We start from the raw sequence: 14,245 nt of genomic DNA, 5'->3' as shown, positions 1-14,245 counted from the left end.
ATCTCCCGCGGTAACTGCCGGGACCGCCCCCTCCAGTCAGGCACCGCGCGGGATCGGCCGCTGCCGGGTGGGAAGTGCCTTTGATACAGAAATGGCTTATGAAAATGAGAGGAGTTCCACTAAGCCCGGTTACAGTGGTAATTCTGATTTTAAACCAGTAGCGAAATCTGACTTCTTAATTTAAAACCCACCGAAAAAGGGACGTCGTTATCTTGGCCTGAGCCGTGTGGGAAGTATTTGCAAACCCCAACCACAGATGCAATTAGGAGTCACTTCTGATGCTGCGTGCAGAACTCCCTGTAGAAGGGGATGTGAAGAACACAATATGTTTTACGGGGTGCTGTTGAGGCTGTCTGCAGGAGGACCCACTGTTAAGCGCTTGGAGTTTTCTTGCCAAAGGCATTAACTGTGTGCAGTGACCTTGATCTATCAGCTTCTTACACGTGAAGGTATTAGTCAAAACAGTCTTAACTATATCAGGGATTGGGTATTGATTTATAAGTACATACCTAACAGGGAACAGAAATTCTTTTGAGAATTTGTGGTTGAGGTTTTGTTCTTTTAGTCTTCTGACTCTAGCCTCTTTTTTTTTTTTTTTTTTTTTTTTTTTTTTTTTGCCAGGCTTTAAAATAGTTATCTGTTCTCATTTTCTCACAGTAGCAGCTGTCAAAATGTTATTAACTTTATTACTATATATTTTAAAAGTGAGACGATTGTTTAAAATAGAAGCCGCTTTCCTGCAGATGGCAGCAGGAGCAATCCTTTATCATCTGTACACGTGGATTTTCTTTGAACACGCTTAATGTCTTTTCTGACATTTCTGTCATGGATTTCATAGACTGATCTAGTCTTCCATGTTTTCAAAAAAATGAGGCAATTAAAACATTACTATGAACAACTAGGATAAGGTTTCAGAGTCTGAAGCATTTGTGGCCTAGAAACCAGGGAGACGAGTTATTAATGAAATGAATCATTAGATAATAGTCTCCCATGAATTTTAAATGAAGTTTCCTTAAGTTCTCCTGGGTAATAGGATGTGAAGTGACTTGTGCTGACTTATCAAGAAAAATACAAGGTGCTCTAGTAGAGAATTAGCTTAATAAGAGAATTAAATTTCTAAATACACCTCTCCAGAGTTAGTTTGCATTAGCATTTTAGTTTAATTTCTATTCTAACAGTTAATGTTGCTCTACAAAGCTGACACTCTTACCATCATGACACTCTTATCATCTCCAAAGTAAATTTCCCTTCAGCTTTCAAGTGGGGACTAAGCATTGCTCATCTTGATTCAATTACAGCAATTGCAAAAATAAGTGGGGTGACTGCTGAGGTTTCTGATTTCAATTTTGCATAGGCAAAGCCTTAAAGAAGTCTTGAACACAAACAAAAAGGAGTAGGATGTGGCCTAGAGGAATTGTCCTCAGAATTAAAATAAGCAGGATTTAACTCTTGCTATAAAATTCATCTTCACTTCTCTTGTCTGGCAGGTAGCATTGCTGTTTGTTGATAACATTGATATTTCACATGAGGCAACAATTTCAGAATATTACAGATTACAAGTTACAATACTTGATGCTTATAGTTTATTATTAGTAATGTCAGTGCTAATAAACTGGAGTGTTAAAGAACTGTGCTACAGAGATGCTTTAGAGGAAGAATAACTCAATGCACCCTTACTGTATAGTGGAAACCTTGGTTTTCTTGGCAAACATAATCCTTTCATTTCCACTGAATTTTGCAGTCAGGTTGGACAGAATCAGAATTCCTTAGGAATATTTTTCTTACTCCTTTCTAAGAGTGTGCACGATAAACAGCACAGTACTGTGTAACTAAGGAAGTTTTCTAGAAAAAAAAGATTTTCTGTTTTCATTCTCTTTGTTTTTATAGGACTCTAAAAATCTTTTGAGGCAAAGTGAAGCTATGCTCTGTAGCCAATAAGGCAGTGCATGCTAAATGAATAAGCATATAAAGTCTTTATCTGGAGAACTACATTGTTCTAACCTGTGCATACTGCTTTATGTTTCAGTTTCGTAACTCAGTTTTGATTTCTATGGTGTCTTTCATACTGGAGATGAATGATTGACTTAAAAATGCTAAGTTAATTATTTGTTGATGGAACATGTTATTCTAAGAATTTATGGAATATCACTGGATTTTACATCTTAGCTAAATCTTATGAGAATAAATGTATTACCTTGTGATCACAGGTAATTACAGAAACCAGCAGACCACTAGAAACTGCCATTTACCCTCTCAGCTCTGAGAATCAAAATTTCCAACTCAAGGCACAGTACAAAAAATGGTTTTACCGATGAATTTGAGCAAAACTACAGCAGAGTCCTGCAGCCAGTTAAGTTAATCAGAAAAAATGTTATTACCTTTTTCCCCAAGGATGCTATTAATTTAACACTGGCAGGCTATCATTAGTACTGTGTGAAATTACTAATTTTCCCTCAGGAGGTGTTCACATACAAGGCATGGGGTTTTCCGTAAGCGTTCACAAGCCTGTGTCAATTGTAGGTGAAACTTGCTGCAAGTGCTAGAAAAAGCTGCATGTGGATTGTTGCTTTTGCTTTCAGTGTTGTGAACTTTGAAACACTTTGAGCAATATGAGAATTAAACCTTCAAGACTAATTTGAAAGAAAGAATTAAACACCTTTACGTATCTAAAAATCTTGCTCCTTCTTGCTCAGCTTCTACTCGCACCTGTGTAACACTCCATCACAGAAGACCTTACATCTCTTTCATGATCCTGCTCAAGAGGAGAACACTTATTTTGGGTGGTTGGGTGTTTTTTTCGTTGTTTTTTGGGGGGGCGGGTAGGGGGCATATTTGTTTTTTTTAAAAATAAAACAGACGTGATGGTATTTTTTTCAACACAAGTTAGAACTCTGTCTAAAGAATAAACTTCTGACTCTCATTTTTCAGTGTTATTATAGTTCTGTTTTTCCAGATGTAGTATAGAGAGTACATGTATAAACATAAAGTTGTTTTTTAAAGTATTTATCACAATAAAAATTCAAATGCTGCTGCTGAAGTCTGGCTAGAAAGCTGCCTGGAGGAGAAGGACCTGGGGATGTTAGCCGACTGAACGTGAGCCAGCAGTGTGCCCAGGTGACCAAGGCCAATGGTATCTTGGCTTGTATCCGAAATGGTGTGACCAGCAGGTCCGGGAATGTTATTCTCTCTCTGTACTTGGCACTGGTGAGAATGCACTTTGAATGCTGTGTTCAGTTCTGGACCCTTCACCACAAGAAGGATGTTGAGGCTCTGGAGTGTGTCCAAAGAAGAGCAACAAAGCTGGTGAGGGGGCTGGAGAACAAGTCTTATGAGGAGCAGCTAAGAGAGCTGAGGTTGTTTAGCCTGGAAAGGAGGAGGCTGAGGGGAGACCTAATTGCTCTCTACAACTAAAAAAAAAGCAGCCCAAAATGAGATCAGCTGCCTGAAAACATCTAGGATTAACCCTTTACCCATTGTTATAGACTTGGTTTGTTGAGGTTAATATGGTAGTTGTACAGCCTTTTACTGGCAAAGTTGTTTGTAACAGGACAAAAATCTGAATAGGGAGAAAATAAAATCAGAAACATTGTTTTTTTGGGGGCCACAGGTGCTTTTTCATGTTTTCTTTTACTGAAGTTCTGCTCTATTAAGATGGCTTTGCATTGTTCTGTTTTATTCTGTCTGCAGAGAGTGATGTGGGTGCATGGTGTTGGATGTTAGTAGGAATGCATGTACCTTATCTTGCTACTTCTGTATAAAATGCACCTATAAAAACAGCCATTGTGCTCTCACTCTCCAAACTATCTGACACTATTGTTGAGAAAATGATTAGTTTATAAACTCCAGCAATTTCATTCTTTATCAGGAGACTTGGTTTTTTTCACAATTGGGAAGTTATTTCAACTTCTTCTTTCTCTTGAACTCTCCCTAAAATATTTTAAAGTGGAGCTATTGTCATTTGTATGTTGGCTATTTAAATAAAACAACTCCGGGACAATAACTGTATCTTCACAGGATAGAGGCATAAAAAGTGAAAAACACTATTAATATTTAAACTTAAATATCTTTATGTCTTCCCTAGCTTTTTGCATATTGCCAAATCCCAACCCCACACAGTTCTCTTTATTTGTAGGTAAGATACTTCTGCCTCCTCCTTGTCCTGCAGTAATTCCTATATAATGTGCCTTTCCCAGAGATGATCATCTCCCCTCTTTTCAGCTATCAAAACATTAACTCCTTAACTGAGCAATGAATGTTTTGCTGTGTTGCATTTCCTCTGCCCAGAAGTCGTCTTGAAGGCAGTTTAAGGGAAACAAAATATATACTAGTACAAGTTCAGCATTTTGAGTAGAAACACTTTTGGGTTTTAAATGTGAATGCATATGATGTGGAATATGCAGTTGTAACAGCTGTGATGAGTGTGAAGTAATATTTTTTTTTTAAATCTTATTTCTGTGGAATTACGTAAAGATAAAATATTTCACACAATTCTATCCATATCTAACGTATCTAACGTTCATAAAAGCAACTGCAAAACTAAATCAGACTATTAAATGTTAACTTTGAATAATTAAAATTTTGCATATTCTTCTTTTCAGCACCAAAGAACAGATTGTTGACGTTTCTCCTAAAAAATTTATCCCCCATGTAGCAGTGGTACTGGATCATTTAATGGGATTATGACACTCCTGAAAAAGTGGCAAAATGGAATTAAATAAATTTTCAAGAACTTTGCACGTGGCATTGTGAATCCTGTAAAATCTTACTGAAGCAATTCCAGCAATTCCAGGCTCTGCTTTTGGCAGGATAAAAGAGATGAGTTTTTTTCTACTGGTCAAACCACAACACCGGTATTGAAAGGTAAGCACCTCTGAGGATCAAACTGAAAGGTTTAGGATTCTTTGTTTAAAATTATTCTTCATAAACCAATAAAAGAATTGTTAAGTCAAGTCACAGATCAGTAATGGCATCTGTTTCTGTGTTTTTAGCGTTATAGATGACACTGATAACCATGCAAACTGTAAAACTGCATTGTAATCGTAAATCTGATTCATTATCTCACTGCATTGTGAACCCCATGAATTTCTATACTAAGATAATACTGGAATTCCAGTAAAGGTTTTTTTTTCCTCAGGGAAGATGATATTATGGGTAACTATGCGTTAAAAAGTTTATCATAAACAAACTAACTGCCTGTGAATTATTACTGAGAGCATACTAAAAAATTGTGTATTGTGTTCGAACTACCTTGTGAAAACTTTGGTGCTAATGTCGTTTGATAAATGCTCCTGTAACTTTCCGATTTCCAGTCACAGGCAATGGAAGTGCACTGCTTGGTTTAGAGACAAACACTGCAGATCCAACAATATTTTATCTTAATTTAAACCTTAATTCATTTAAATAGAATCTGCACTGTAATAGTAGTGTTAAATCACAGAAATGGGAATAGTGTTAACAGCAGGACATTATCTTTTATTGAGGGCAAGCAGCAGGGTTGCTGCTAATGAGGACATCATCAATTTATCAGTTAAAGGTCAATCTAAAAGGATTTCTGCCCTCTGCCCGTCCCCCACCCCCCATGATTTTTGCTCTATACTATGGCTGTCCAGCCCCTGAATCATTTTTAATCATTCTGTGCTATGACAGCAGACATCTTAATACAATGTCTGCATAATGTTTGTAAGAAGTACAGATTTGCCTAACAGAGAAATACAGCTTTCCTCCTCTTCTAATCAAATAGCTAAAATACTTCCTGCTACCTTCCTGTTTCAAATCATAGCTTAATATTTTTCTCTTCTGCCATTTTTCCTTTTTCCTTTTTTTTAATGGTCATTTTTAAATCCTATCAGGAAAGAAATCTTTGATGATATGAATTCCTGACAAATTATATATTTTACTGGAATTAGTCTTGCAAAAGAATTCAGTACTCTTCCTATATTACATGGCTATCAAAGAGAAGATCTTCTTAATTCAGCGGTGAAAATTATGGATATGTGTTGTCAAAAGGCTTCTTGGTTGCAAAAATATGACATAAATAAGATATTACTTACAGTGGTATTTTAAATATTAGAGCAACTGGATCACAACCTATTCCACAGTAAATTCAAATCTAGATTTTATCATAAGAAGTTAATAGTTTTTTTTTTCCTCTTCTCAAGCTTGTGTCCTGTATTAGCTACAATATAACAACCAGGAAGCAATTTTATATTTCTTTAGTGGAGCTGTTAACTCCAGTGATACCTTTCCAACAGTTCAAGCTGTTTGTTGTATTCTTACACTTGCCAAGGAATGAGACCTTGAGAATCAACTAAAAGAAAGAGTATGCTTTCTTGCACCTAATTTGAAGTTGTAAATCAGCTAGTTAGTTGTAATTTCATTATCTCCAGACATAAGATACTTGGTAATGGTGATACTTTTGCTTTCCTGATTTTTGTAATTTGTTTTAATCCATTAGAAGCTTAAGTCTTCATGTTGATCCTTCTCACCCACTTTTTATTTTTAATTTCACCATATGTGGATTAATAGTTTAGATACAGCAATTTAAAAAGCTTGGCAAGAAGACTGCAGATTATTTTATCTTTTCTACCAATTCAAAACATTCTTAGGTCTAAACAGGATTTTTTTTAAAGGTAGAAAGAAAATCAGAAATGCAGGAAATTCAGTGTTTGAGAATGTAGTTTTAAAGTAAGGCCCCGCTTGCACGCACACTCACACTATTTTAATGTTGTGATTATTGTGAGTGTACCCTTTCCGTGTCAGCACCTCATTATGCGAAGTTGTATACAGGATCCAAGTTTCCAGTTTCAAAGGAGGTGGGAGTTTGTGCAAGAAATGTGTCAGATGAACATGTGTGGAGGACGGGCAACTACCAGGAAATAAAAAGACATCAGTGATCTTCATGATAAACATTAGTGTCAGCATATGTTGTTAAATTATTAGATTTTTAAATTGATTTACTTAGTGGGTAGTCTTAAACAGGTTAAAAATGGATTATATATTGATTTTTCTTAATCTTGTGAGGAATCAATTTAACGTAAGCTAATGTTTGAGGTTTAAAACAATTTAAGAGTATTTATACAGGAGTTTTGCAGCACTTTAAATTAATCTTGAAACAATTTGATGTGGGCAGGGGTAATGCTTCGGACAGGAAACACTGTATAAAATCCTTAAAAGTAAGAAGAAAGTAGTTCTAATCCAAAATTAATGACCAGACTTTGCGTCCAGTTACTTGAATGTCATGCTTCATTAAACTTTGTTGGATTGCATTACGTCTAGGAAAACAAATTCCAGCCAAAGCTTTGCCCTATTGAAAACACACACCTTTTTGAGGTGTAACTTTATTCAGATCACATATGATGAGTGAAGGCTTTAGTTTTTTACATGTAGGTATATCTTCAATTTAATGCTTCCCGACATCTAGGTGGGCATCAGTAAATTCCGCAGGATGAGGTGAAAGAAAATAAAATCTAATGACAGGCTATGTGTTTACATTCCAATTTGCGCTGCTTCTTAGCTCATCTTTAGGTGGATAATCTATTTTGTTTCCTAAAAGTACTACAGTGGTCCTGAATCAGCCTTGCTTCTATAATCTCTTCTGAAGAATGTGCTTGTGCACAGACAGTTCTTATTCAGCCTCTGCTTCAGGTCCAGTTTGTGTGCTGTCTCACTGATTTGGTGCAGCTCTGAGGTAATCAGTCAGGACTGGGTTGCAGAATTCAGTGAGCATTCTCCTGGGATGTGTTCATTGAAGCTTGGTCCCAGTTTCTTTCAGAAAAGAAGACCTGAGGTCTAAGCACCATCTAGCTTAGAAGCAAGTCCTTCAAATTCTCTAACTGTTCCATCTTTCTAGTCTCGAAAGAGTAAAGGGCAACCTTGCTTTCTTACGCCTGACTAAGATTAGGCCATTTTGCAGTAGTCTGATGTCTAATCTTAAAAGGTGCATACATATAGCTAGTTAGATATCGTCTTTCAGGAGCTTTGACACTAATGGTATCTCAATGTGGTATCTTAATACATGAATTTGCTCTCAGACACACTTGTGCCGGTATAACAACACATAGTTGTACAAATGCAGGGCTCGAACGTCTGAAATATCTTTGTTGTAGTGCAGAAATGGCATGTAGAGGATTCAAGGGTCTTTGTTTGGTAGTGATGGTGGTGGTGGTGTCTTTTTCTTTTTTCTTTTGTGCATGGCCAGGAGCATAAGTGCTGCTTGATAAATCTTAACAATAATAAAGTTCAATACATGTATTTATTGCTGATTGTAAACAAAAAATATAAAATCCTATCTCAACTGCTGTGAACAACATTGATGAGGCCCATTTAATTCATGGATATTGCTGATATTTTAATTCGGTGGTAGCACTGGGATGAAAGAAGCATACATCTCTTTGAATTTACGTTTGCAGCAACATGAAAGCCACTAGAAATATAGTTTAAAAGCAAGTTTGCTGATAGCTTACAATAGCAGAATCCCACCATCACTTGATTCATAACAAGAAAAGCTTCCATTTAAAAATTCAGTCCTGTAGTTTATAGTTTGTCATAAATGCCAGAAAAATAATGTTGCAGATAAAATTGTGTGCCAGTGTCCCTATAGGCAAAACATTGTAGAATAAATTGAGTGTAGCAGGCTTGCTATTAACTTAACAGGTTTAGAAAATTTACAGTGGCAGGTCCAGTTGGGGTTATTTCTCATGTGAATCACCCAAAAATTGAAAAGGGCGAAAATTCCTAGGTACTGGGATCAGAAGGATGAGTTTCCTTTTAGGCTTCTTCCCAGCTGTGACCCTCAAAAAGATATTTTCTTTGTTGAGAAACAACTGAAATTACTTGAAATCACATAATTAGAGCAGTCATTGGTTTTCCGCCATATCTGGAAACCAATTGCCATGCATCTTCACAGGCTGATGAAATGGAGAAAACCCTAAGACTTATCTTCCAAAAATAAAGGTCCAGTGAGATGGAGAGATAAAGTTCATGAAGAATTAGCAAATAATTTAAACTTTCCAAGCTGCTTTAGAGGCACCCAAATGTTAAACCATATGGGTAAAATTCTACTGTCAAAATCACACATGTTACTTTCTGAAAATTAATTTAATATAAATATGTTGTGGGCCAGAATCTCTAATTGATGGGCTTTTCTCCATGTACTAAAATGTGTTTTCCTCCAGATCTCCACGCTTTCTGCAGATGGTCAAGCTTCAGAAGGGCCTTGGTTTGGCCAAGTGTCTTGCCAACCACAATTTACTTTCTCTTTGCTGAAGTGGCATGAAATTCACCTCTGAAATGAGTTCTTTCTGACTTATATTTCTTCTTTGATGTATCACATAGTAAGCTGATGCATGCAAGATTTGTCATCAAGAAATTTCTTTAGTTATTGATGTTCATATGAACTGAGTGTAAAATTACTTAACACAAGTTTGAGCTGGCATAAACAAGAACATAAAGTTCACCAGGGAATTGGATTCCTGGTTTGAGGCTGTGTGTCTGAGCTGAGTTACCACGTCTCTGCCTTCACCTTACCAGTTATACTGGCCTCTTTCATGAATAGTAGAAGTCATTTTAATCCCCTGTTCCCAGAGATGGACAACGGTGGTTCACAAAAGGCGTTTTCCAATCCTTACATTTAGTTTGAGTTTTTTAGAAACATGGACAACTTCTTCAGGAACCAGATGCACATCACATTTGATACCAGTAAGAATACCTTTTGTTTAATTGCATTTGGTCTCTCGCTACTTTATAGCCATGTTTGTCATGCTAATAACTATGGTTTAGAGTCTGTCAGATTTTACACTCTTTCATTACTTACTTAGTTGTATCTTCTATTCTCATCAAATACCAGTAGCTATTGTGAAACAGTTGGGGCCAGGCCAAGAAGTTGAAGCAACAATATTCCATGCTGCTGAACTGAATTTTATGTATCTATTTTCTTTCTACAAGAAAGCTGGAGAGGGACTATTCATAAAGGCTTGTGGTGATAGAACAAGGTGGAATGGGTATAAACTGAAGCGGGGCAGGTTTAGTCTAGACATTAGGAAGAATTTCTTCGCCATGAGAGTGGTGAGACACTGGCATAGGTTGCCCAGGGAAGCTGTGGCTGCCCCATCCCTGGACGTGTTTAAGGCCAGGTTGGATGGGGCCTTGGGCAGCCTGATCTAGTGGGAGGTGTCCCTGCCCATGGCAGGGGGGTTGGAACTGGATGATCTTTAAGGTCCCTTCCAACACAAACTATTCTATGAATCTATGATTTTTAGGAGGTTTCTTCATGTAAGCCCTAAATCAGTAAATCCCAGGTCTATGCAAATAAGCTATCATGTGGCAGCTGAACTCAGACACTGGAAGAAAATCCACCATAGCTCAATACAAATAGAATTTACCTCTCCATCTTCTTCCCACTTCCCTGAAATGGAAGTATGAAAAATTTTACTTCTGCATAGAAAAGAATAATTTAAACTCTTTTTGGAAAAAAAACCCCACCACCTATTATCTTCTTTTTCTTTCCCAGTTTAGACAAAAAGTCCTGTGGCATCCCCATGTTGCTTTGCAATTGCCCTCTGGCATTCAACAGTGGAAGTTAAATTTGCTTCCATCTTCTGCTGGAAGGTTTTTAAATCTGCCTCTTCTCCGACCTGTCCTGAGGGTGCTTCTCTGGTCACTGACATTCCAGCTGTTCTCCTCCAGCCACTATAAATTTACCCAGCTGACACTGGTTTGCTCTGTAATACCAAAGTTCACAAGGAATGTAAACTAGAATCCCTGTAACTTGTAACTTGCTTCTCAGGACATAGTAGTGTCCTACTCACTGGACAGATTTTGGAGTAGATTATACAGCATGAAACAGTTCAGCTGGGGACTGTTCCAGGTGACAGTGTCAGCCATCTGTTTAAAGGTAAAACCCTTTTTCTTAGGTGTAGGTTTCATCCCCTCTAGATTAACAATATCATTCCACTGTCTTTTGGGAAGGATGCTTATTTTAGGCAAGCTTCATCTCTCTGTAGCTCTATATATACTCATAATACATTCGAAAAGGACAAATAAAAATATTATCATGCTAGATGAAAGGGTTGCTCTCTGCCCTCCTTTCCAATATAAGAATGCAAGGTAAAGGTATTTCTCTGGAAACCGAATATATGTGTTTAATCTTCCAAGGGAAAAGAAGGAATCAAATTGATATTGTCCATATTTCTCTACCGAATTTCAATGTGCTAATGCATTATCTGATCCATTCCAAAGACATTAGATTATAGCTCATGTGCAAAAAGCCATCTGTGTGATGCATGTGCAATTTGTTCATAGTTTCCCAGATGTCTTAGAGCCACTGCACAAGAGCTGAAGCTAGGGAACAGATCTGCACTTGCACATCCATATGATTTTCACGTGTCTGTTGAGTATGTGACTGGACTTTCTGTAATTAATTAAATCAGGGTTACAGCCTGCATGGAACCTCACAGGAAAAGGCAAAGGCAGGAACACGGATAAAACTTTCCAGAGATAAAAATCTACAAGCAAGAAAGTTTGAAGCAGAGGGGGAAGGGAGAAAAAACACAAACAAAGCCTGAAAAAGAAACACAAAAAAATAGTGTGATATCCTGACTTTGTTGCTTGAAGAAATATGTGCCTAATAGTCTGGCTTTTCAGAAGTCAGTTGGTACTCCCTGATTGTTTGCATTTCTTAGATTACTTGGATCAGGTCTGCAATTCTATCTAGTGAAAATACTGGAAAAGACAAGTATAATACTAGGGAGGGAGAAGAAGCTGGTAAAATGCTACGTATTATAGGAAAGAGGTTACTATTGCATTAGAAGTATTGTTTTGGGAAAAGCCTTAGCAATGAAGGGGAAAAAAACCTCTTTCTTTGGTGAACTAAAATTTTATTGTGTTGTAAGAATTCTCATTTATGCCTAGCAAGGTTAAACACAGGGAATCAGAAGAGAACTGGAGAGCTAGAATGGCAGGAATATTTAGAAAGAATTCAATCTGAATTTAATTTATTTCTGACATGTTCAATCTTTCATGTTTCAAACATTTTATACATTTTAGGGTATTTTCTTCTTCCAGTAGAGAGTAGCTGAATTGATCACTTCTGTTCCTGAAATTGTTGCTCTTTAGAACTAGTATATTGCAACTGCATGACAGCTTCTAAATGAGACCAAAAATAAATCAAAGGTTTGAAGGGTTGCCTTGGGCACCTACAGAGGCTAGATGATCAAGTGAAACAGTGAATAACATATGGTGAATAATACAGTCAAAGAATTTTTATCCTTTTTTTCTCTACTATTAATGTAACTGCATTTAAATCACGTTTCTTTCAGGCTACTGGAAAATGTCCAGAGGTGGAACAAAACATTGGTGGAGAGTCTTGAGAAGATGTTGTATGAGGAGCTGCTGAAGTCACTTTGTCTATTCAGCCTGGAGGAAACTGAGGGGTAACCTCATAGAAGCTTACTGCCTCCTCACAAGGGAAGGAGGAGGAGCAGATGCTGATCTTTTCTCTCTGGTGACCAATGATAGGACCTAAGGAAGTGGCAGGAAGGTGTTCCAGGGGAGGTTTAGGTAGGATATTAGGAAAAGGAACTTCACTCAGAGGATGGTGAAGAACTGTAACAGGCTCCCCAGGGAAGCAGTCATAGAATCATAGAATCTCTAGGTTGGAAAAGACCTTTGAGATCACCAAGTCCAACCGTAAGTCATGGTGCCAAGCCTAATAATATTCAAGAAGCATTTGGACAATGCAGTCAGACACATGGTATAAACTGGGGTTGTCCTATGCAGAGTCAGAAGCTGGTCTCAATGGTCCTTGTGGGTTGCTTCCAACTCAGTTCATTCTGTGATTCTGTGATTTGTAGAAGTTCCCTATTTATCTCAGTTGACTTTTTCTTAGAAGTAAGTTGGTTTGTAATTTTTATTTGTTGGAAAGATGATAGTTTCTACTGTAGTGATAGTTGTTAGTGACTGATCACTTAGGCCTATAGTTGTAACTTTTTTGACTGTGACTTATGACAGTAATAAAAATATGTTTTTTTAAAAAGAATTTTTATTAATGCATTTGTAGAACATACAGGATTATGCATTTTCACATCTTTATGAAACTGAGTGATAACAACAACTATCTTCAGAAACAACTGTCATCCAATTGTGTGATCAGAAGGTTGAAGTACTACAGTATTTTTGTCTACAGTTTTGCACGTGCGAATTTCCTTGTTGTGAATATGACCCAAAGCATTTATCCTGGCACTGAAAAACTCCAGGGTTCATACCCTTTAGTGAATAATAAAAGTAAGCTGTCTACAGGTATGTCATTTCTTTATATAGATTAGTAAAACCTGACAACTCAGTTGGATAAAAGTAGCTTTAGGGGCTCAAAAAGAGTTAGTGTCTAAGCTACAAAAAAAAAAAAAAAATCTGAATTTAATTTGATTAACTAGGAGGTAGGGAGGTTATTTGTTTCTTTGGTTTTTTATCCTCTTCATTTACTGTGGCACTGATATGATTATTTATATGGTGCCATTTGCATGCCAGGCATTTTATAGGCCGACAGTAAGACAACAGTCCTGCCTCTAGCAAGCTTGCAACTCAATATTCCCTCAAAGTTTCAATAAAGTTCAATGTATGGCATAATTCTATGCATTCTTAAGGTGAATGTAAACTGCCACTACATTATATGTATATTAATTAAAGTTCAAATATTCTCTTAGATTTTTGCTCCAGGCTGAGAATAGCAAGTCAATATTTCGTTATCTCTGGAGTACAGCCTCAGAAGCAGTGCAGTCCTGATTTTAATATAGATTTGTCCATTGTACAAGAATTAACATGTGTCTTGTTTCTTGGATTGTAGATCTTATTTCCTGTATGTACTTCACGGAAGAGCTTTGGAATAGCAATGAGTGGTTTATAATTTTACATGTTTAAACTGGGCCAAGGCATATAGAAAACACAGAAAATGTAGACATGTAAATGTTTGCCCAAAATTACCATAAATTTATGTTGCACATTAGCTACAAGAATAAAGTTTCTGATTTGGCTCAGAAATTGAGATAATTAATCTGAATCTATGTGAGTTGCCTTAAAACCTGAGTGTGAGCAAAAATGCATTGACTTTTTAATCTATTTTTTTTTTATTCATCTATAAAAAGGAGAATATTATGAATAGGGCTTTAGTATTCTGAACTTCATTCTGTTACATGTTAAACTAACATAGTTTGGTGATCCAGCCTCTTTCTCAAATGCTGTCAAAATGCAGTAT

The 14,245-nt window shown here is 36.8% G+C and overlaps 1 long non-coding RNA gene across 1 annotated transcript; it reads left to right on the top strand.

Moving 5' to 3' along the window:
• The first annotated feature begins 202 nt into the window (after positions 1–202).
• Positions 203–13,786, top strand: LOC128854397 (uncharacterized). The gene is made up of 3 exons (XR_008453462.1): positions 203–449; positions 4,599–4,860; positions 12,315–13,786. It is a non-coding gene; the product is annotated as an uncharacterized LOC128854397 (long non-coding RNA).
• Positions 13,787–14,245: the final 459 nt, after the last annotated feature.

The sequence above is a fragment of the Cuculus canorus genome, chromosome 1, assembly GCF_017976375.1.
Source record: "Cuculus canorus isolate bCucCan1 chromosome 1, bCucCan1.pri, whole genome shotgun sequence".
Lineage (NCBI taxonomy): Eukaryota > Metazoa > Chordata > Aves > Cuculiformes > Cuculidae > Cuculus > Cuculus canorus.
Note: the sequence above shows the minus strand (reverse complement) of the source record. Positions and strands in the feature narration are given on the sequence as shown.